The 26296-nt window shown below is 36.8% G+C and overlaps 1 protein-coding gene across 4 annotated transcripts in view; it reads right to left on the minus strand.

Annotated features, from left to right (window-relative positions):
- The window catches only part of RGS7 (regulator of G protein signaling 7), a 522282-nt gene that overhangs the window by 183869 nt on the left and 312117 nt on the right, over window positions 1–26296 (minus strand). The gene's annotated exons all lie outside the window — the stretch shown is intronic.

The raw sequence follows: 26296 nt of genomic DNA on the forward strand, positions 1-26296 counted from the left end.
GAATTATAACTTCTCAGCATGGGAATCCCAGTAGGCAGGTAATTTAGTCAATAGGCCTCAAGGCAGTTATTTTAACTTAGGATAAATTCTCTTTAAGGGTACAGGGCCTACATCTTAGATTCATGTTCAAAGTCATCTGCCTTCACATGCCTTCTTTTTTTATTTTTGACATCATCCTCCACTTTCAGAAGTCATTATGAAGTAATAAATGTTTAGAGAATGTCATTTTATTTGTAGTGCTTTACTGAAACTGAAGCCCAGCCAGTCTATCTTGGCGTTACTCTCGATCGCACCCTGTCATTTCACGAACATCTCAAAAAATCTACAGCAAAGGTGGGCGTGAGGAATAATATCATTGCAAGACTTGGCCAGCTCCTCATGGGGTGCGAGCGCTTCCACACTACGATCATCATCTCTGGCATTATGCTATTCCACTGCAGAATACTGTGCCCCTGTATAGTTCCATAGCCCCCATGTCCACTTACTTGGTCGATTCCAAATTATATTCCTCCATGAGGATAATTTCTGGAACCATCTGTTCCACCCTGGTTCCATGGCTGCCAGTTCTTAGCAACATCGCCCTGCCAGATATTCGTCGGGATGCAGCATCATCTAAGTTAATTTCCCATGTCTACGCTCGACCAGACCTGCCAATATACGCGGATATCTTCGCCCACCCTGTCCAACTCTTGACGTCTCATCATCCAATCTGGTCCCCTACGCCTACACTGAACTTCTCTGTTCCAGACTCTTTGAAACAGAGTTGGCAGTCAGCTGAGGTAAAGAACAAACACCTCATCACAGACCCCTGCAAGCGTCAACCTGGCTTTGACCTAGCACGTTATGATTGGGCCCTCCTCAATCGCTATCGAACAGGCCATGGTCAGTGCGCCGCTATGTTCCATCGCTGGGGAGCCAGAGACGACCTGAACTGCCCCTGCGGCTCCAGGCTCCAGACAGACTATGACCCACATAGTCAACGACTGCCACCTCTCCAGATTCAAAGGAGGTCTCGAAACTTTACATCAGGCTCAACCTGACGCTGTTGACTGGCTACGGAAGAAGGGCAAACGCTAGAAGAAGAACTGAAACTTTCAGAAAAGCCGGTTAAAAAAAAATTAGACTACTCAATTTTAGTTGGGATACAAAGTTACCAATGTAAAAAGTACTAGCAAATGTTCAAGACAGAAAAGCCACCACTAACAAGAAATCTTAGGCATAGAAAGAAAGAAAGAAAGAAAGAAAGAAAGAAAGAAAGAAAGAAAGAAAGAAAGGAAGGAAGAAAGAAAGAAAGGAAGAAAGAAAGAAAGGTAGGAAGGTAGGAAGGAAGGAAGGAAGGAAGGAAGGAAGGAAGGAAGGGAGGAAACAGATGTTGATTCATGACATTCTATTCTTTATACAATAGTGACTTTGTATGCCAGTTCAAATTGAATGTTCCTTATTATTATTATTATTTCTTTTTACTTGTGAGAGAAAGAGACCAGAACTCCATTCCACCATTTCATGTGATACTAGAGATCAAACACAGTGAGTGGCTCATGCATGCCCAATTCCACCACTCCCAGAGTCACATTTTTATATTATATTTTATTATAGAGAGCGGGAGGGTCAACATAGCATTGCTCCATGGTTTATGAATTTTTTTTCTCAAGGTCCTAGTGGTTCCCTGTAGTGTCAAGGCTTCACATAGGTTGGGTTTATTCACATACACAGGAATGTGGGTCATCTCCTATTCTCCCAAATCTGCATTTCTAACCAGTTCTTTAAGCTTTGCATAAACTCTTATTAAGGGAGGAGAAAAAGAAAAAGGATGGACATATGCATACACATTCTTTTTGATAGGAATACATTGGAGGCCTGTATAGTATCTTCTGGGAAAAAAATGTATTTCAGTGCTAGGACTGAAAAAAACAATTACTTTAAATATATATATATATATATACACACATATACATATATATATTATCACTGGAAAGCTGCATGTGATACTCTAGATTAAACCATTATTTTATTTTAAATATGGCATACTGGATAAAGCACAAATGCTATTGTTAGAAAGATACTCATTCACCACTTAATGGTTGTTTAAGTCTGGCAAGTTAATTTCTATGGATCTTGGTTTTCTCATGTATAACACTGGGGATAAAATAAGGTATAATGTCAGCATTTAGGTTAAAGGACTTGTATTGTAAACCAAAGTTATATAAAATTAAAACTATTACTAAAAATTTTAAAAGACGTATAAATAAGCATCTTCAGAGGAGTTGGTTTATATTGGGTGACTTCTAAATTTTTACTGCTGTATTGTTTGATCCTGCATAATTTTTAAGGGCTTACAATATAAACCCCCTCCCTTTATTCATTTTCTACTTCTTTCTCTCTTTATTTTTCTCCTCTTCCTGCTCTTCCTTGGGTTATCACTGATTCTTAGTACCTGTGCAATGAATTCACTGCTCCCAGCAGTCATTTTTATTGCCTTTGCCCCTCACCTTTTTCTTGTCTCTCCTCCTTTTCATAGATAGAGACAGAAAAGTTGAGAAGGAAGAGTAGGAAGTATGGTATAGAATGGGAGAAAGAGAGGCATCACAGCTTATACAGTGCCCTACCTCCACTCCTTGCAGGTAAGGACCAGGGAATTGAACCTGGGTACTTATGCATGTTGGTTGACATGTACTCTCTAGTGGGAACACCACTGCCTGTGTCCTTTATTTGTCTAGTTATGTTCTTTGAATTACAATCAAGACCAAATTCGAGACACTTGCTCATGTTTTTAAGCTACTTTATTGATTAGAAATGAAAACACCAAAACCAAAATACAAAAGCACAGTGAACCATTACTGCAAGACAATCTGAAAGTTGAGGTGAAATTAAAAAAAAAAATTCCCCTTTACTATGTTGTGGGATAAAATAAGACTAAATTTTCAAATGGTATTGTGATAAGCCTCTGAGTCCAGGGAGAAAACAATCAACTAATTTGTGGTGGAAAGAAAAGAAACTATTTTCTCCTTGACTGTAATAGTGTCTTACTTTGCATACTTTAGCTTCAGGAGAAATGGATTTTCCAAATGACTTAACTGCTAATTAGCAGTAGCCGATTGAGCAATGTTAAGTTTTAAACTTTCCATTATTTAAATGGTTCAATAATTAAATGAAACTAAAGGAATGATCTTGATTATATATCAAGGGTTGACTTAGCTGTATCCTCTTTTCTATTTGCATTTTTAGTTTGGTATGAAAATCTCACAAACATATTATACCAATTGTTCATTCTTTATTTTAAAGAGGGGGAGGAGTAATAGAGGAGAGATGCCTCAGCAAGGCTCCACCATCTATGGAGTTCCCTTTTGTGCCTTCCATGGTGCACAAACATGGTATTGGAGCTCAAACCCAGGGTCCCATGCACTAGATAAAGCATGCACACTACCAGATAAGCTATCTTTCCAGATCCTGCAATATTGATTTTGATTTGTATTGCCTATGTGGTATTTGTGCATCCTTCCCCATTAGATCAGAAATTCTTTTTTTTTTCTTTTCTTCCTTCCTTCCTTTCTTTTTTTGTTGCTTTATTTATTTATTTATTGCCTCTAGTCATCAGGGCTCAATGCTGGCTCTATGAATCCACTGCTTATGGTGTCTTTTTTCTTTTTTTCTTTCCTTCTTTCTTCTTCTTCTTCTTCTTCTTCTTCTTCTTCTTCTTCTTCTTCTTCTTCTTCTTCTTTCTTCTCCTTCTTCTCCTTCTCCTTCTCCTTCTCCTTCTCCTTCTCCTTCTTCTTTCCATTTGATAGACAGAGAGAAATTGAGAGGGGTGGAGGAGATGGATAGAGGAGAGAAAGATAAACAGATACTTGCAGATCTGCTTCACTGCTTCTGAAACATCCTAGCTGCAGGTGGGGAGTGGGGACTCAAACTCAGCTTCTTGACCATATCCTTGCATCTAGTACTTGGTGTACTTAACCATGTGTGCCATAGCCTGACTCTGATCAGAAATTCTTTAAGCTTAAAGATTATCCTTGTTAGATATTTAGTACACACTCAGCCAATGTCTGATTAAAAAAAAAAAGACAATAGTATAAGGATAACAGAACAGCTTTCCATAATTGCAACACCTATATACTCTAGTTAGTGACCAGTTATGATAAAAACAGAAATTAACTGAGAAATTAGATCTTTCCCTAAGAATAGGCTCTGTAATTAGGTTAATAATTACAAAGACTGTTACAATCAGAAAATAACTTTCATGTTTTTCTATAACTGGTTTCTGGTTTAATATGTTGGCTACATTGGTAAGCATTCCTATCTTAGTGACCTGAACCCAGAGTACAATTGATAGATTGAGTCCAAGAAAACTATGTAATAAAAATAAGGTCCTATTCTGAGGAAGTTAATTAGCAACAATACAGAGTGGGGCAGACTTGACAGCAATTCAAGAGTTTTATTGTTGATGGTCACAAATTCCTCCCTCAGCAGAACAGAGTGGGATGAAACTAACAGAAGATGTTAGCACATTATTCACTGTATTAATTCAGTGGGAAGGTTAGCTTTTTGACATAAGAAAAATCTACTATGTGATTTTTTTTGTGTCCTAAGGAGGAAAGATATTATAAACACAGAACCACATTGGACCTAGAATTTTTTTTTTCAGCTTTGGTTAATATAATACCCTCTCTTTTATCTATGGTGCATAGGAATTTTCTTTTTTTATTTTTTGTCTTACTTAGAAAGTTTTTTTTTTTTCATTTATAAAAAGAAAGCATTGACTAAACCATAGGATAAGAGGGGTACAACTCCACACAATTCAGCCACCAGAACTCTGTATTCCATCCCCTCCCTTGATAGCTTTCCTATTCTTTAACCCTCTGGGAGTATAGACCCAAGGTCATTGTGGAATGCAGAAGTTTGAAGGTCTGGCTTTTTTCAAACTCATACTGTACTTTTGTATATCTAATGGACACACAACTCTAAATCCTTCATTTGTCATTTCTCTAGAGATATAATGTTTACCAATGCTGCTTTTTATTGAATTTTTAAATATTTTTATTATTTTTATTCATTTATTTATTGAATAGAGACAGTCAGAAATAGAGATGGAACAGGGAGAGATACAGTGAGATACCTGCAGCCCTGCTTCAGCACTTGCAAAGCTTTCCCCCTGCAGGTGGGGGCCAGGGGCTTGATCACTGTAATGTGTGAGCTTAACATGTGCCACTTCTTTTTAATTTTTTTATTACCTGTATTTATTTATTATTGCCTCCTTTTAAACCATTCTCAGTATTCTCTGAATATTGCCAACACTCCAAAAGTATTTCAGTATTTCACATCAGTAAAGGAAGTTTCTTGATGAGATGCATGTAAAAACAGGAGAAACACACTAGTTTCTTGTTGACTTATTTTTTGAGACATTTGAAAATATACTAATAAAGTTTAACCTACATAGAAACAAGACACTGGGGGGGGGATTATTGAAACAAACAGGAAAGAGTAACAAAGCCTGTATTAGGAGGATCTTACACACCTTAACTACCTTTTATTTACTATGTGCATGTGCATATAGTACTGGGTGGTCATAAAAGTCATGCAGTATTTTCCTATGCAAAAATCCATTATAACTTTTCCAAAAACCCAGTATATAAATTAGATATGCATGTACATTATGTTTTATTGCATATGCATGCATACTTGTAACATGACACTTACAACATTGTGAGTCATTATTATTTTTATTTTACTAATAAGAAAATTGATTCTCAGTATCAGGTGGTGATATGCCCAGTAGATAGACATATTTAATGTGCCAGGATCTAGAGTCAAGCCTCCAGGCCCCAACTACAAAGAGAGTTGGCTGCACAAGTGGTGATGCAGTGTTGTAGGTCCCTCTCTACCCCCACCCCAATTTATTTCTTTTTATCAAGAATAAACAAAATGTTAAAAAATTAAATTGCATTTAAGAAGAGAAAATTAAGTTTCAGATATACTGTCTCGGCCTCTCTCTCTCTCTCTCTCTCACACACACACACACACACACACACACACACACACACTCTAGGACTGTTCCAAATAGGCTCAAATGGCATATCACATATCATCTATGATTTCTAAGGCTATTAAGAGATGAGAAGCACTCCTTCTACAAGGCATTATTAAGGCATTATTAATACCTGTACTCCCTTTTATAAGGCTAATCCAATCATGTGCTCAGGATGAGTTCCTAAAGAAACAGTAGAATGGTGGAGTCCGACGGTAGCATAGTGGCTTAAGTGCACGTGGCACAAAGCGCAAGGACCGGCTTAAAGATCCCGGTTCGAGCCCCCTGCTCCCCACCTGCAGGTGGGTCACTTCACAAGCTTCTCTCCCCCTCTCTGTCTTCCCTTTCTCTCCATTTCTATCCTATCTAACAATGATGACATCAATAACAATAGTAACTACAACAACAATGAAAAACAAGGGCAACAAAAGGGAAAATAAATAAATATTAAAAAGTTAAAAAAATAAAAGAACAATAGCTTTTAAGCCAGCAAGTATAAGAATCAATAATTGTGTAAGAAATTACTAGCTATACTAGTTTTTTTTCCCTTTTTCTTTTTTCCCCTGGGCCTGAAATCTGATATGCAGGTGGATCAAAGTTATTGTCCAGGGAGATGATCTCATGGCTGGAAAAAGGACCAGAAAGCTGGATCAGGGAAGAGAGTAGCTCCCAAATATGGGAAAGGTGTATACATATTGTTGAATATAAATACCATCGATTTGATGTGATTTGGGGCCCATATTCAGCTTAGAAGCCTCTGTGATTTCTGCATCCCTGTAGATCTGAGCTCATATTCTGTGGTCATGAGTACAACATCTCCTCATATAATAACTTGGATCACCTGCATATCAGATTTAAGGCTCAGGGGTAAAAAGAAAAAGGAAAAAAAACTAGCATAGCCACAGGCCCTTTGGAATATAACTGAAATATGCCTACTAGCTATCTACAAAATGGAGGATCCCCCAACAATTCATCTGCACTATTCCAGCCCTTAGGTCCATGACTGGTCAACAATTTGTATGTTTGGCTTTGTATGTTAACTCTCTTGTCAACCACCAGGTTCCAGATGCTGGCCTGATGCCAACCAGACTTCCCTGGACACACAACCCCATCAATGTATCCTGGAGCTCCACTTCCTCAGAGCCCTTCCCCACGAGGGAAAGAAAGAGACAAGCTGGGAGTATGGATCGACCTGTCAACAACCATGTTCAGCGGGGAAGCAATTACAGAAGCCAGACCTTCCACCTTTTGCATCCCACAATGACCTTGGGCCCATACTCCCAAAGGACTGAAGAATAGGAAAGTTATCAGGGGAGGTGATGGGATACAATACAGAGTTCTGGTGGTGGTAATTGTGTGGAGTTGTACAACTCTTATCCTATGGTTTTGACAATGTTTCCTTTTTATAAATAAAAATTAAAAAATAAATGAATTAAAAAAAAGAAATTACTGGCCTTGCAGTTTAAGCTGAATCGTTTTCAACAACTCTATAAGTTCTGAAACAAGCCAGATTGCATAGCACAGAGGGGTAGTTTTGAGTGCAGCTATTTTTGAATTATTTACTGATCATCCATTGCATTTGTACCCCATCAACTATTAACATTCATCTCTTGCTAAGAGGCTTCCTGGTCAGAAAGGTTAAGAGAAATATTCAGTAACCTCTACAGAAAAGGGTACAATACTTATTTTTAGCTTTCTGGTATTTGATCAGCAATGTGTTCAGCCTGGAATAAGTTCAATGAGGATTGAATATTCAAAGGTTGCCAAAAAGAGAAGGCAAAAAAGTCAAATATTAAAGAAAACCTCCTCACTCTCATCCAAATGCAGAATTTTTTTTTCTAAGAAAATGTCAGTTCTATTTCAACTCCATTTGGGGATAAATAAGTCTGGAAACAAAAAGCTTTAAAAATGTGCACATAAGATCCATTAACTCTTATGACAAGATATTTAATAAGGAGAGGAAACAAATCTTCCATGTTCATTTCAGTTCTTAGATTTCTCAGAATTTTCACAGATACACCCTGCAGAATTTCTAAAATGGAGTATGTTCTGAGGGTGACAGTTCACTAAAAGCATTTGGTCTTGGGGTAGGCTAGGGAGAAAGCATAACGATTATACAAAAAGGCACTGATCTCTAAAGTTCCAATGTCCAAGGTTTAATATCCAGTACTTTGGTAAAATAATAATAAGAATTAATAATAATAATTACATTAAATTAAATAAGACACAACTTGTCATGAAGATATACAGACTATAAAAATAGCCCTCTAAAACAAGTTAACAAATTAATTTGCTAACTGAAGAAACTATGCTATGCTGCAAAGGGGATAAAGTGAGAAGCAGTTTCTACATGTAATTTAAGTTAAACTTTGTTTTGCAAGCATTTTAAACCATTGTATTTTTTTAATTTATATTTTCTTTATTTTTATATGCTATTTTCTAAGCCCTTTAATTTATGTTCTAAATTCAGTTTTGGAATAATATATCACCAATCTGAGTTCCAGATTTATTTGAAACAGGAAATTATCAGGTTTCAATTTGTAATAACATAACATTCAAAGCCATCTTTAAGATTACAGTAAGTATAGAGCAGCCCACTTGAAGAGCCAGTGCTGTTATGTGTGGAACAAATGGTTTTATTGGATTCAAGTGCTAAATGTCTTAGAGTTAGCCTTCTCTCAAGTGTTCCTCATTTGTAGACATGTCTCTGTCTTTTTCTTGTAATGAGTTATTTTCTGTTGATCCCACCCATCCTTGGTGGTTTCCCACAACTCTGTGCCCCCTTCAGAGATGAACAATTCAGAATTTAACAAAGTGCTGTCTTTCACCCCCTCTTAAATAAGTCAATCGTAAAATTTTCTTTCAATTTTGGAATTTCAATATGACAAGGATAAATCATTTCCTTTAATAGCTCAATATCAATCTCCAAACAGTCTAAAGCTCCATGTATACACATTTAGGTTTGGACTGTTATCAAAACTTAAATTCCTTGGGAGTTGGGCAGTAGCGCAGTAGTTTAAGCGCATGTAGCGCAAAGCGCAAGGACCCGGTCAAAGATCTTGGTTTGAGCCCCCGGCTTCCCACCTGCAGAAAAGTCGCTTCACAAACGGTGAAGCAGATCTGCAGGTGTCTATCTTTCTCTCCTCCTCTCTGTTTCCCCCTCCTCTCTCCATTTATCTCTGTCCTATCCAACAACAGTGACATCAGTAACAACAATAATAATAACTATAACAATGAGAAACAACAAGGGCAGCAAAAGGGAAAATAAATAAATATTTAAAAAAATTTAAAGCTTAAATTCCTAAGTGTTTTATGAAGTAAGAATTTACTGCTTACATCAATAACAGACATAAATTATATTAAAGTGATACTTGATCTTAGTGTCTACTCATTTAGGTATAGTCTGTTAGTTTCTGTTTGAAGGAAAAAGATTTTTATCTTGATCTGTACTATTGAAAATAGTCAACTGATTTTTTATATGCTGATAATTCTTTGCACTTCAGTTTCTTTCAGATAAGAACCAAGCACTTTGTAAATAAACATTGGATAAAATTTTCACACAGTGAGGAATTCCAGTAGCATAAGAGAAAGGGTATAACATCCAAATTCTCGTTGTTTTTCTGAGTACTAAGGAAAAATAGAATTGGCTCAGGAAAATAATTTTGGACTTTATTACCCCTAAGAAAGCATTTTAAAGAAGAAATTAAAAAATCAATAAGTGCATAAGCTATTTCTTTGTAACAAAATGTCACAAAGGGGAAATAGGACAAACTTTTACAGCTATATAGAAAGTACAATAGTTTCTCTGGAAACAGACTGACTGCTATGCAAATAACATGGCTAAGTAAAAATCTAACCCAAAGAATAAATGAAAGAGAGAAAATTGATTAACTGGGATAGAGCTGATCAATATTAGGACTCTGTGAGATGCTTGCATTTGGAAAGAAGTAATGGGGGTAATGTTGTAGGATTCTAGATATTTCCAGAATACTAGAGTCATACTTGTCACTCAGCCAGTAGAAAAGAAGGGGAAGGGGAAAAGGGAAAGTCCTGATTCATTTATTGTAGTGGTGGGTCCCTACAGAAGTTTATACAACTGCAGATTCTTCAGTTTTCAGGTCATTTTTCTGTTTATGTTTCGCCTGTGTCCTTTCTACTACATCACTGTCCTTTAGCATATCTCAGTACATGGATTTTCTCTTCTTTGTTGACTGCTCACATTCTGGATAATGTACAAAAGAATTAATGTGGATGAAATGATATAATAAAATCCACTTTTTCTTTCTTTTTAGACAGAGGCAGAAAAGCAAAGGGAGAACAGAAGAGATCAACCACAGCACCAAACTTCATTCATTGCTATGAATGCTGGCTTGAACCTGGGTTGTATACATGGCGAAGCAGCCCACTAACAAAGTGAGAAGTGAGTTGTCTCACCATCCAGGTTAAAATCTCAAAATCAAGTAACTTGACTACTACTCATGACACCTTACCCTGAGAAGTCTCTAACTGGACTGATCTCTCTCTGTCTCTCTCTCTCTTTCTCTCGCTCCCTCCCTCCTCTCTCCCTCCCTCCCTCCCTCCCTCTCTCACATTTATTTATTGATGGAGGAAGTCAAAAATCAAAAGGGAAGGGAGAGATAGAGAGGAAGAGAGACAGATACCTGCAGCACTGCTTCACCACTTTCAAAGCTTTCACCCTGCAGGCGGGGACAGGGGCTTGAACCTAGGTCCTTGTTCATTGTAACATGTGTGCTTAACTATGTGAGCCACCCCACTCCCAAACCCAGACTGAATTCTTTATAAAGAAATGGGACTTTTTTGAGCTAAATGCAGAAAGAGACCAGGATGGATATATAATTCAAAATAATTTAAGGAATCAGAGTACAAATGCATGCCTGTGTACACTCTGTGATACATCATATATGATTTGGATTTTTTTGATATTTTTTATCTGGAATTTCATACATACGTAATTTCACTGCACACAGGAAGACTTTTCCACTCAGAGAGACTGAAAAACAGATATAGAGCTACACGACAGCACCAGAGCATACCTTAATTTCATGCTCCTGTGGCTCAAACATGGGTCTCACACATGGCAAACCATATACCCTACCCACTGAGTTATCTCTACAGTCACCTATACAATATGACAATAAACTATTTTTAATAATATCATGGAAGTTATTTATCTAGAGGTTATTTAGAGGCATAGATTTAAATACCATCTCAACACCTGGGATGATACATTCTGTTACTCTCTAAATTTTCACTTATTTATCTTTATAAAGATGTTGATATGTAAAAATAATACACCTAAAGAGTTAATATTTAGAGTCTGAAGTATATTTTATGCATTCAATAAATGCTAGCAGTTCTTATGACAACTATGACCAAAATACACTATACACTCACATGCATATTCACCAGAGCCAGAACTAACATTTAAAAGATAATATCCTCCTTTGTAATATGATAAATAGGCCTTTTTACCATCAGCAGATGTTATTTGCTATTTTTGACTGGCTTTAAAGAAGTCTTACATTTGAACATGGGCATGCCTAATTCTCTAAAACTTAACTTTAAAAATGAACGAAAACTTAAATTGAGTGGTTTAGGATTTTGGAGGAATTTGAAAATTGTGATCAATTTTTTTTCATTTTTTAATATAAAAAGGAAACACTGACAAAACCATAGGATAAAAGGTACAGCTTTGAACAATTCCCACCATCAAAACTCTGTATCCCCACCCTAAGGTTCCAGGACTGGGGAAAATATAGACTCTATAGTGGAAATGTGAGGTTCCTGTTGTCTTCGGGTTCAAGAAGACAATGGATATTGTTATCATCACATTATTTGGTTATTGGGTTAACTTTGGAAAGTCCTTTTGTTAGGGCTTGGAGTATAATACCCAGCATCTTGTATATAGCTGTGCTACCGGTTGCTTCTGTTCTCCCTTGTCTAGGCTTTTGAGAGAGTCAACATATCAAAGACAGCCTATGTATTAAAAAGACTGTCTGTATTTTAAGAAGTTCTAGACATATGATCAATGTTTCCCCTCTCATATTAATTAAATAGTGGTTTATATGTTTACGCTTTAATAGGAATGTGTATAAAAACCCTTCCCACCACCAGAAGACTGTGTCCCATCCCCACCACCACCCCCCCAAGCCTGGAAGCCCAATGGCCACCCTCCCCTTCACCACAGGGTTTTTACATTGGTGCCCTGTTCTCGATTTAATCAGATCCTGCTTTTAGTTTCCCTTTCTGTTCTTCTGTTGATGAGTGGGGACATCCCATATTCATCTTTATCTTTCTGATTTAGCTCATTTAACATAATTACTTCTAGCTCTGTCCAAGATGGGTCAGATAAGGTGGGCTCATTGTTCTTAATAGCTGCATAGTATTATGTATATGTACTACAGCTTTCTCAGCCACTCATCTGTTGTTGGGCACCTGGGTTCCTTCCAGGGTTTAGCTATTATGAATTATGCTGCTATGAACATAGATGTATACATATCTTTTTGGTTGGGCATTATGGAATCCTTGGGGTATATCCCCAGGAGAGGAATTACTGGGTCATATGGAAGGTCTATGTCTAGCCTTGTGAGAGTTCTCCAGACTGCTCTCCAGAGAGGCTGGACCAATTTACATTCCCACCAGCAGTGCAGAAGGGTTCCTCTGTCCCCACAGCCTCTCCAACATTTGTTGTTGCTGTCCTTTTTTATGTATGCCGTTCTCACAGGAGTGAGGTGGTATCCCAATGTTGTCTTTATTTGCATTTCTCTGACAATCAGCGACCTGGAACAGTTTTTCATATGTTTGTTAGCCTTTTGGATCTCCTCTGTAGTGAATGTTTTGTTCATATCCTCTGCCCATTTTTGGATTATTTGCTTTTTTGTTGCTAAGTTTGCTGAGGTCTTTGTATATTTTGGTGATTAGTCTCTTGTCTGATGTTTGGCATCCAAGGATCGCAACCTTATCAACGCAACGACTGCCACCCCAACATGCTTCACTTCAGACTGTGACCAGAGACTTCAGGTGTGGAATGACAACCCTTCAGCTTCATCACTCAGGTGAGACCTTTCTTTTCACAGTATTCTCTAATTCCATTCCAAGTGGTCCACTCCCCAATAAAGTCCCCAAACCTAGATATAGTCCAGGTCCCCTGAGATAGAGCATAGGTTCACATGTGCCCATAAACTAGGGGAAAATATATACCTGAAAGCAGAAGTACACAAGAGCATGCAGGGAATAGCCCCCAACACTTCATCTGCACTATTCCAGTCTTTAGGTCCATGATTGTTCAATAATTTGTTTGGCTTTGTATGTTAACTCTCTTTTCAGCCACCAGGTTCTGAATGACAGCAAGATGCGGACCAGATTTCCCTGGACAGACGACCCCATCAATGTGTACTGGAGTTCCGCTTCCCCAGAGCCCCACCCTACTAGGGAAAGAGAGAGGCAGACTGGCAGTATGGATTAACCAGTCAACGCCCATGTTCAGCGGGGAAGCAATTACAGAAACTAGACCTTCCACCCTCTGCAACCCACAACGACAAAAAAAAAAAACTCTGTATCCCATCCCATCTCTTTATAGCTTTCCTGTTCTTTAACCTTCTGGGAGTATGGACCCAAGGTCATTGTGTGATCAATTTTCTGACTCACTATCTCAAAGCCCATTGAAACTAATAACTGACAGCAAAACAGGTGCTGTCTTCTTAGTATTATATTCTGAGAATGAATAAATAAACAAAAAAACAAACAAACCAGGTAAAAACAAAGCAAATAATTAGATCAACCACTCGTTCCACTGTCACACTGCCAGTGAATTGAGATTTATTTTTCTTTGCCACCAGAGTTAACATTGAACCTTCATACCTGCACAAAGCCACCATTCCTAGTGGGATATATATATATTTAACTTGTACCATGTTTTTTTTAACTTTTCTTTCTTCTCTTCCTCCTCCTCTTTGCCTTCTTCTTTTGCTTCAGAGAAGTCATATAAACTTTATTTACTACATAGGTTTTTTTTGGAGTTAAAAATAAGTTAAAAGAAAGGAAGAAAAAAATAACATAGTACAAGGAAAATTTAAGTTTCGTTTGATTGAGGAGGTGATAGACATAAATACAGACTAGTTCTTTATTCTACATTGAGTAGTAGTTAAAACTGAGTTCTTCCTTATAATCAAAAGTGGTATGAAGAAAAAAAACATATGATGTCAATAAATAATAAAAATATAGTGAAAAACACCAGGCATATGTACAGGTATCCACCCAAAATATACACCCAAAAGCAATAGCTCACAATAGTTTGCAGTAAATCAATAAATACAATAAGCAAGTAGAAAGACCTAAAAAAGACACCATAAAGTACCTAATCAAATAGTTTCTACTTACACTTAGACACCCTCCTCACCTACTGCCTATTCCACTTCCCTCAATCACTCCAAAGCTAACCTTGTCAGACAAAAACTGTAAGGGCAAGAGCCTGGCATACTTGAATGATGACTCTTTGGTCACTACCAGGCCACTCCATCATCTGGGGCCCTAGACAGGGAGTTCTGGGACTCCCCACACAGACATGATGGACCAAAACCTCTAACAGATCCCTCTCTTTATGGTCACTGTTCATCTCCATCAGAAACATCACAATGGATTCCTTTGTGGGCCCCTACAGGACTTGGCCCTCAATGTGGATCAACAGTGGTTCCATTTTCTGAAGGGAGTTTGGGCAACATACTCTACCACTCGAGGAAGATAGGTCGTGAAATTAGTGCAGCCTAGAATATTCCTAGCTGTGACCACAGAATGCAAGCTGAGACCTACAAGGATACAGAGGCCACATATGCTCCTGTGCTGAATATGGGCCCCAGATCAAACTGTGGGGTTTACAGTTAACAATATGTATATACTTTCTCCATATTTGGGAGGTACTCTCTTCCCTGATCCAGCTTTCTAGTCCTTTTTCCAACTATAACACCATATCCCCAGATAATAACCTGGGTCCACCTGCATATTAGATGTCAGCCTCAGACAAAAACTAGCAAAGTCATGGCCCCCCTGGAATATATCTAATACAGACCTACTAGCTTTTTCCAAAATGGAGATCCCAAATCTTCATCTGCAATATCCTTGCCTTTAGGTTCATGATTAATGGACAATTTGTTCTGCTTTATATCTTAACTCTTTCCCAGCCACCAGGTTCCATATAATACCATAATGCCAACCTGACTTCCCTGAGTAGATAACCCCCCAATGTGTCCTGGAGCCCTCATCCCCGGGCCCCTGGCCCACTAGGGAAAGAGAGACAGGCTGGGAGTATGGATTGACCAGCCAACACCCATGTTCAGTGAGGAAGCAATTAGAGAAGCCAGACTTTCCACCTTCTGCACCCCATAATGATCCTGGGACACTTCCTAGAGAATCATAAGGCAATTTCATCTCAAAATTGCCTATACCCGTGGGATAAAGAGTAGGAAAGCTTTCAATGGAGAGGGGAAGAGTGATGAGATAGGGAGTTCTGGTGGTGGGAATTGTGTGGAATTATATCACTCTTATCCTATGGTCCTATCAATATCTCCATTTTATAAATTAAAAAAAATGTAGTGCAAAGGTATATACTATACATATACCATCACTATGTAGTTCACTAATTAATTATATCATATCACACATCTGGAGTAGAAATGATGTAATAAACATTTATTAGTTACTGTGAGGCCAGGCAGTGACACTCCCAGTTAAGAGCAAAAGAAAAGAAAGAGGAAAAATGGCCCCAAAGTCAGTCTGTACCTCTTCTTAGCTAGACATATGTGTACTCAGGACACTTCCTAGAGAATCATAAGGCAATTTCATCTCAAGATTGCCTATACCTGCTGAGGCTCAAAGAAGGATCCTCAATACAGACTATTGATAGACAATACAATATAAAGGGGATACAGGAAAAAACACCTTAACAAAGAAATCAAATCAATCATTCTTAAAAAGTCCTCCACAGAGGTAAGCCCCCCAAAGGAGACTTCACTATATTGGTCTATAGTATGTTTGGAGAAATGAGGAAAATAATGGAGGAAAGCTCTAAGAACAGATAAGCAATGAGTGAATCCATGAGACAAACCAAAATAGAGAGAAAGAGAGAAAAGAGAGAGAAGAAGAAAGAAGGAGAGAAAGGAAGTAAGGAATAAAGAAGAAAAAAAGGAAGAAAGAAAGAGAGACATAAAGAGAGAAAGAAAGAAAGAACTAACTAGAGGCTAAAATAGCTGAACTAATGATCAGAGTAGCCAAACAAGAGGCCAAAAAAGGCTGAGTTAGTGAATGCAAAGAAAAAAGCAATGATAGAATGGCTGACTGCTAATTAAACAAGTAAGCATGAGTATGAGGCAAGCAACTCTAAGGAAAAACAAGGAAAGAGAATAAATGAAAACCACTTTAAAGATTTGGAGGGAGTTGGGCTGTAGCACAGTGGGTTAAGTGCAGGTGGCTCAAAGCACAAGGACCAGCTTAAGGATCCTGGTTTGAGCCCGCGGCTCCTCACCTATAGGGGAGTCACTTCACAGGCAGTAAAGTAGGTCTGCGGGTGTCTATCTTTCTCTCCCCTCTCTGTCTTCCCCTCCTCTCTCCATTTCTCTCAGTCCTATCCAACAATGATGACATCAATAACTACAACAATAAAAAAGAAAAAGGGAATAAGTAAATAATAAAAAAAAGATTTTGAGGGAAAGATTACAAGGAGAAGCATATGCATTGTATGTGTCCCAGAAAAATGAAGGATAAAAAGGGAAAAACATATACTGGGTGAGATAATAGCTGAGAACCTCCTGCAACTGAATAAAGGGGAAGATTTTAAAAATCCAGAATAATCAGAGTGCCACACAAAATAAATCCAAATACATGTACACAAATACATGTTATAATTAAAAGTGACAAGAACTAATGATAAGCAAAAATTTTTGAGGGCAGTTAAGAGAAAAAAACGAGAATCACTTATAGAGGGAAAAATAAGATTATCATCACAGTTTTCTACAGAAACTCTAAAAATCAGAAAAGAATGGCAGGATGTTTATAGAGTGTTCAGTGAGAAAACCTTCCAACCAAGGTTTTCATTTAGACTGGATAGAGGGTTGAAGAGTTCTGTAGATAAGCAAAATCTGAAGAATTTTATCCTCCAATAAATTCAAAGGGTACTCATAAGAACAAAGAAATCAACGAACACACATACACACGCACATTTAATATCATATCAAAAAATTGCAATAAATGATCTTAAACCTATAATTCCACTTCACTTCAATGAACCCAATTTATCCACCAAAAAGCACAGAGTACAGAGTAAATAAGGAAACATAAACCAACCATATGCTGCTACAGGAAGCCCATTGAACTTGACAGGAGAAACATAGACTCAGAGTGGAAAGTTGGAAAACAATAATATAAGCTAGAGAACCATAGAAAGAAGTCAAGGACAGTCATACTTAATATTTGACAAAACAGACATTAAAGTCTGTCAAGCAATAAGAAGGAGGGATGGATATTATACAGTGAGTAGGGGGTTAATTAACTAAGAATAGAACTCTTAACATTAATGTAACAAGTGAAGTAATAACAATATAGAAAATAAATATTAATAAAACTGAATAGGTTTGTCAGTAGAAGCACATTAATTGTATAGAACTTCAATACCTCACCATGCAAAATATATTAGCCACAGACAAAATGAATGATAAGATAAGGAGATAGATGGGTTAAATATAATAGACATTTACAGAAGTTTCCACCCCATAAAAGCATTCTACCCAAGCCCACATTCAATGTTTTCAAAGACTGATCATATGCTGAGCCACAGCGACAGTATCAATAAATTCAAGAGCATTGTAATCATTCTGACATTTTTTCAGGCCACAGAGGAATTAAAACTAGTTATCAATGGCAAAAGAAAGTCAATGAAACTTCCAAATATGGAGATTCAAAAGAATAGTTTTAATCACTAATGGAAAAAATTTAAGAAGGCATTAAACTTTTTCCTGGAAATGGACGAGAATGAAATCATGATCTAACAGAATATATGGTACATAGCAAAACCACTATGAGGGAAGTTAATAGTAATACATGAATATATATCAGAAAACAAGAAGACACTCAAATAAGTAATCTAAAAGCATTTGGAGTATCTAGGAAAAGAAGAACAGAAGAAACTCAAAGCAGAAAAGATATAGTAAAAGTTAAAACAGAAATAAATAACATTGAAAATTTAAAAAAATCTAAAATGTTAGTGAAATTAAGAGTTGATTCCTTGAAAAGCAAAACAAAATTGGCAAACACCTATGGGATATAACTGGATGAGAAACTGAAAACTAGTTAATTCACATTGTTTTTGCATTCTTCTCCAGAGAATTTGAGGATAGGAATGCAGCATTTCATATATACAGAGATATACTTGTTCAGTAAATTATGTATTATATCCACTATTAAGCTTTTTTAAAATTCATTTTTATTGCCACTGGGGTTATCACTGGGGCTTGGCACTGGTACTACAAATCCATTGCTTCTGGCAGCCATTATATATATAATCTTTATTTATTTTAGTCTTATTTATGGGCTGTGTCACAACACTTTTTTATTAGATAAGACACAAAGAGAAATTGAGAGAAGAGTGGGAAATAGAGAGGAAGACCTGCTTCACCACTTGTGAAGTGTTTCTCCATTCAGGTGGGGAGTGGGGCTTGAACCCCAATCCTTACACATGCTAGTGTGTGAGCTTACTCAAGTATACCAACAACATGACCTCTGAAAAGTTTTCTTAATATTAAATAAAATACTACATCTTAAAAGATTAATATTGCCCTCAATGTTCCTACAACAATAAAATTAGTTATGCTGAAAACTGTCTTTTTGACAGTGAGGACTTCATAGGGAGAAGAAACTATGACATCCTGAGTAAAACGAAGGGTAAAAGGACAAGTCTAGAAAACCATCACAGAGTCCTAAAATGTCAGAGAGAAGTGTTATTTCAAGACTTTTATAAACATATGTATATATTATATATATTCTAGTTCTTGAATGAAATTATTTAACTAGTATCAATTTCTATTACAGTAAGATTCACATATAGTGCAAAAGAACAAATTTGGATATTCAGAAAAGTCTCTACCCTGAATCTAATTTTGATGACTTTAAACAAGCTAAAGTTAAAACAGAAGCATAAATACATTCTTGAATTTGTAGTATACTTGTAATACTCTGATAAGAAAAGAAAAACAACTATTTTCCATTTTGGACATATCAAATTGAATCAACTATACACAATAAATAATTCATCTGGGGATATAGAAATATCTCACTGGGTAAGGTGCACACCTTGCTGTGTAAACAACCCAAGTTTAAACCCTTGCACTACATGGGGAGTGCTACACAGTAGAGGAAGCTCTGGTGCTATCATGTCTCCTTCTTTCTGTCTTATTCTCTTAAAATAAACAAGTAAACCAGAGTAGTGAAATCACACATTTGAGCCCTATGCTTCATCATAACTAAATACTTTAACAAGTAAAGTAAGAGCCCAATGAATAGCTAAACATAGCATTTCCCAGTAGCATTTAGTTATAAAGAATTATCTTCATATGACTACAATTAGAAGATAACTTATGTATCTATTTGATTATGTGATAGCTTAATTTCTCTTCTCTTACTTTAGCTCGGTTAACTGTGTAGTCACTATGTGGCTGTTACTTTGTCACTTTGTCAGAGAGGTGTGTTAAGAAAATGACAAAGAAAGAAACCAGTTATTGAAAGCATTAATGTTTCTTACAGATCTAGTTAACATTTCTTGCTTGAGCCAAGAAATTATTTTTCAAATTTGAACTTTAAGAATTGCCAATACATTTTAGAATAACTTTTCCAGTTTTATTTTTCATAAATTCTTCCTGCATTCTTGAATTTTCTTTAGGAAAAATTACAAATATAATTTCTGCCAAAATATTTTAGAATTTATTTTAAAAAGCAACCCATTTCCATCTGAATTTCTAAGGACCCATTATAACCACTTTATTAGTAGATAAATATATATATATATATATATTTAAGTTTTAGAAAAGAGAATCTTAGACTAGCTTAGAATACAGTATCTCCTTATTTAACATCATGTACTTTAAACAAAATAACATAAAATGAAATTAATTTCAAAATAGGTTAGTTGATACGAACAATAATTAGACATATTTTTTCTCATAAAACATCACCTGGGAATGGCTATCAGGCCATTCCATCAGCTGGAGCCCTAATCTGGGAGTCCTGAGATTCCCAAACAGACTTGATGGGCCTAGACCTCAAATAAATCCCTCTCTCCATTGTTACTGGTCATTCATAACAGGAAAAACAAAATAGACTCCTTTGTGGGTCCACATAGAACCTTGCCCTCAACTTGGATCAACAGTGTTAGAGAATGTTCCATCCTCTGAAGGGAGGATGGACAAGATACAATATGCCACCACTGAAGAAGATGGGTCGATATTGGGGCAGCTTGGAATATTCCTACTCATGGCCACAGAATATGAGCTCAGATCTAGTAGTCACATAGGCTCCTAAGCTAATTATGGGCCCCAGATCACATAAAATCTATGGGGTTTACAGTCAACATTATTTATACCTCTTTCCCATATTAGGGAGCTACTCTCTTCCCTGATACAGCTTTCTGGTCCTTTTTCCAGCCATGACACCATCTCCCCAGAAAATAACTTGGATTCACCTGCATATCAGATTTAAGGCTCAGGGGAAAAAAGGAAAAGGAAAAAAAGATATACTAGTATAGCCACAGGCCCTTTGGAATTTAACTAAAAAAATGCCTACTAGCTACCTACAAAATGGAGGATCACCCAACTCTTCATCTGCACTATTCCAGCCCTTAGGTCCATGATTGGTCAACAATTTGTTTGGCTTTGTATGTTAACTCTCTTGTCAACCACCAGGTTCCAGATGCTAGCATGATGCCAAACAGACTTCCCTGGACAGACAGCCCCACCAATATGTCCTGGAGCTCTGCTTCCCCAGAGCACTTCCCCACTAGGGAAAGAGAGAGATAGGCTGGGAGTATGGGTCGACCTGTCAACACCCATGTTCAACAGGGAAGAAATTACAGAAGCCAGACCTTCCACCTTCTGCATCCCACAATGACCTTGGGTCCATACTCCCAGAGGGTGAAAGCATAGTAAACCTATCAGGGGAGGGAATGGGTTACAGAGTTCTGGTGGTGGGAATTGTGCAAAGCTGTACCCCCCTTATCCTATAGTTTTGTCAATGTTTCCTTTTTATAAATTTTTTTAAGTGCCTTGAATGGAATCCTGCTCAGGTTTTGTTCTCCCCCCCCCCCCTTGGTCTTTGCCTGGGCTTCAATACTCCAGGCCAATATTTTTTCTCAGAGAGAGGTACAGAAGAAGGGGACAAGGAGAAAGAGGACTCAAGCCACCAAAACTTTCCTCAGTGGCATGGGAGCCTGGGTTTTAAATCTGGAGTGCATGACAAAGCAGGCTCCTTCTCTGGTGGGTTACTGCAAAAAAAAAAAAAAAAAGTGATCTTATCCAGAAAAAGTGATCTTATGAAAAGTATTCAAACGTTCTGTGCTTCATATTTTTCATGGTGATGAAAATAGTCATTCTGAACTGTTAGGGAAATAGATATCATAATATACAAAATTATGAACTTTATAACAGTTCCTGGAACAGAGTAAGTGCTATATTACTGTGAGAATGTGAATGGTTTTCTACTATGATCCTTCGATATTCCACTGCTAGGTGTCAATAATATTAAAATAAGGAGATAGAAATACGAATACTGGGGTTCAGGTGGTGGCATACCTAGTTAAGTGCTCACATTACAGTGAACAAGGACAAGGGTTCAAGCCCCCAGTCCCCACCTGCAGGGGGAATGCTTTATGAGTGGTGCAGCAGGGTTGCAGGTGTCTCTCTGTCTCTCTATCTCTATATTTCCCTCCCCTCTCAATTTCTCACTGTCTCTACCCAATAATAAAGTTTTAAAAAAAGAAACACAAATACTGTAGCTTACATATTATTTAGAGTGCACTATGGAGGTCAGTAGTAGCACTGAAAAGAGAACAAAATCAAAGGTTATGCTTAGCAAAACAAATAACGAGATGGAGGACAAGTATGGAATGGTTTCATTCATATGTGGAATATAGAGAATTGAGCATACAAATGTGAAAAAAAAAGTCAACCTATATCTAAGACTGTGGGAAAATGATAGTGGTTATCTATGGGGGTGGACATGGAGACACAGACCTCTAGTGACAGGAGTGATAGGAAAAAGAAAAGGACTATATTGTAATCCATTATTCAAAAAAGCTCTAAAGTAAAAAAAAAAAAAAAGCAAGATTTCACACTGGACAGAACTTCACTTAAACATTAGTAGGCTATGTAAAAAAATTAAAATTTCTGGGGAGTTGGACAGTGGCACACCGGGTTAAGTGCACATAATAGGAAGCGCAAGGACCTTTGCAAAAATTTCTGTCCTTCCATTTGATTCTCTTTTTTTTTTCTTCCAGGGTTACTGATGTGGCTCAATGGAGCCACTAGGAGCCCACTCTCCCTGGTGGCTTTTCCCCATTTTATTGGGTAGGACAGAGAGAAATTGAGATGGATAGGAAGAGAGAAAGATACCTGCAGATATGCTCTGACATTTGAGAAGCATCTCTCCTGCAAGTGGGGAGCTAGGGGCTTGAGCCAGGATCCTTGTGTGGGTGGGTACTTCTTTATGAAATACAGATAAATAAATCTTACCTCAAAGTGCTGTAAGCAAGAAGACTAATACACTGAAATCTATTAACTATATAATAGGCTTTAAAATTCCCAATATTTTCTTCCAAGCTATATAAATAATTATTTTAAAAATTATGGTAATCATCATATGTAGTATATAATTGCTACTTGAATAAAAATTCTTCATATTAAAAAATAATCCCAATGATTGATTTAAACTTTTTCCTCCTCCTCCCTCTTCTTACTCTCCTCCTTTCCCTTCTCTTTTCCCTTCTCCCTCTCCCTCCCCTCTCCTTTTTCCCTCTTCTTCCTCTCCTTCTCCCTCTCATTCTTTTTTGTCTTCTTTTCATTTTTCTTCCAGGGCAGCTTGCCTGCTCACATCCACCATGTCAGGTGGATTTTTTTTTTTCCTTTCAGTGTCAGATTGGGAGAGCGCCAGCTACAGCACCATTCTACAATTCATGACACTTTTTTTGAGTGTATTGCATGATGCTCCTTGTCTTACCAGGGACTCAAACCTGTGTTCTCATGCATTGCAAAGTGTGCATTCTACCACACCAACACTTGCAAATTAAAATATATACATTCAAATTATATTAACTATTACAATAAGGCACAGCTTTAGGAGTAAAAATAAAAAGTACTTTTACTACCATCTTACAAAATATCAGAAAACGAATCTTGTCAAAATTAATTAATTGTAAAATACATGTGGATAAATATGTATAGTTGTAAAGTACTATCAAACTTAGACCAAATATCAAAAATATAATAATCATTTATTATATTAACAAGCTTTTGTGCTCTATCTGGACTTAGGTATTTATTCTTATTCCATTCAAATTATAAACACAAAGTCTCTACAGCTAATAAGAGTGCTGACATTTGATTTTCAGATGAAAGGATAAATGAACATTGTAAATTACAAGATATGAATTCTAGCACAATAACTATCATGTAAAAATATGGCTTATAGAATTCATTTAGAGAAAATCACCAGAAAAATCTACAAATATTTTAGTTTAAGCTTTAGAGCTGCTTTTCCAATTTGAAGATGAAGTTTTTTAAAAATTGCATGAACACTTGTATGAAACTCTCTTGCAGTCATATTTTGTATACTGAGAGAGATCTTCAGTTCAAAGCAAATGTTACTTGAATGATGAGGATTCTGGGCAAAGGAAACTTATAACATACAGCAGATAGTTCTCAGATACTTCTCCAGGTTTTATTACTTACTACCTCTAAAATACAATTTGAAGGAATTCTCATTAATAGTAGCCGAATCATAAATACCAAATTTAAACAATAGCAATAAAATACACACATGAGACTAATTAAAATAGAAGATAGGTATGTCACTGATGAGCTAGGTAAAAAAATGTGAATTAAACGATAAATTTAGCAATAAACTGGCATAAAAATAGGAAAAATACACAGCTTATAAATATCTCATTGTTTAAAACAGAAACAGTCTTAAACATATTGAACTTCAAAGACAACTTTTATGTGGTATCTCATTACAGAATAAATGTATATTTTGGATAGAGTCAGAGAGGTAGAGTGGCAGAGAGAATAAAAGAGACCATAGCACCAAAGCTCCCTTCAATGCAATAGGGGACAGACTAGAATCTTCATGGTTCACACAGCAAAGCAGAGTACTATCCAAGTGAATTATTTTGCCAGATCAATAACTATATTTCTTATATCCTTTTATAAGTAAATGTCCTTAAATGTAATGGCAAAACTATAATGAAATGTCAATAATCATATATCTATCTATTCAAGCCATTCTCAGTTACATTATCTATGTAATAGGAATTTTTTATATGATTACATAGATATCATATTGTGTGCAAGAATGGAACTTCTTCATTATTTTCTCAACTCAGTATTTTTCACTTGAGGTAGATAATGGACATTACTTGTTCAACATGATATAGATTTCATCTGAAGCTTGGTGGAGTTAGATAGTGTCTCTCCCCCCACATAATGATCAGCATACTATCTTAGGGATTTAGGAGGTTCTTTGCTTGGAAACAAAGAAACTGAAAAAAATACTTTTTCCTAACCCATTCTCCCATGAGTTAATCATATAAAATGAAAAAAAAAAAAAGTTGATAAGACTGTGATTGGGTGGTGGGTCACCCAGTAGAGAGTACAGGTTACTATCTGCAAAGACCCAGGTTCAACTCCATAGCTCTAATCTGAAGGGGATAAACTTCATATATGATGGAACAATGTTGCAATGTATCTCTTTCTTTCTATCTCTCTCTCAGACCTCTCTCTCTGTCTCACATTCATAAAAGCTGATGGACTGAGATGGTCTTCACTGAGACCATACTGAAGGAAAAAAAGATCCAAATACTTCAGATACAAGAAAAAGATGTACACAGTTACAGACCAGAATTCCCACCTTCTGCACTCCAAAAGGAATTTTGGCCCATACTCCCAGAGGGGGAGAAATGTTAGGTGAAAATGACTAGATGGCGCTGAACTCCAATTCCATCAGGGCCCAGAAAGAGAAGAGGGGGGAAAAACATTGAAAAGTAGTAATAGTTGAAGGTGTGATTTAGAAAAGAAGGAGGGACCATAGGAAAAATGGGCAAAAATATAGATGGATAGATAAATAATAGATGATAGATAGGTGGGTAGATAGATGATAGATAGATAGATAGATAGGTAGATAGATAGATAGATAGATAGATAGATAGATAGATAGATAGACAGACAGACAGACAGACAGACAGACAGACAGACAGGCTATGACTATGGGAGAACCACTGCAGTTTCCAATGAAGAGAATGGTGACACAGAACTCTGATGGTGGGAATGGTTTGGAATTGTATCCTTATTTAATTATTTCCTTGTTATATACACACATTTCTATACCAGACTCATTGGTCTCCTTAACTGATGCTTTTTTGATTGAAATGACCAGAGAAATCCAAGGGGAAAAATTACTAACACATTATTTCTGAATAGAAAAAAAAAACACTACTTTTCCAGCAACCCAACAGAAATCTTTGTTCTGGTTCTAAATTGTGGGAACTTGGGTATGCTGAGGTCTGAACAAACACAGGTAAGAGAAAAGATATTGTTTTCCAAATTGTTTTCCTTGGATTTCTCTAGTAACTTCCTATCAAAATTGTAGGCCTTTGCTCTTCTGACATCTATTTCCTTATATCACAGTCATCTAATTAATTAAAAAAACCTTTGTACCATATCCTTTCTATTCAGTTATTTTCCAAATTGCTGTGTGTGTGTCCCCCCCCCCCCCATTTCTATTCATCCCTTATTCTCTAGCTCTGGAAACACTAGCACTAAAACTTCTGCAAGTGTCTTTGTCAGTAGAAAGTGATACTGAGTCTTACTAAATGCCCATTCTTTTCTAACATTCCTCACAACATTCTTTACAAGAAATTTAAATGTCTCCATATACCAAAATTCTAATGGTTGGCTTTCAAAGATACTCATTATTTAACTAAATATATTGATTATAATGACATTGTTC

The sequence above is a fragment of the Erinaceus europaeus genome, chromosome 6, assembly GCF_950295315.1.
Source record: "Erinaceus europaeus chromosome 6, mEriEur2.1, whole genome shotgun sequence".
Lineage (NCBI taxonomy): Eukaryota > Metazoa > Chordata > Mammalia > Eulipotyphla > Erinaceidae > Erinaceus > Erinaceus europaeus.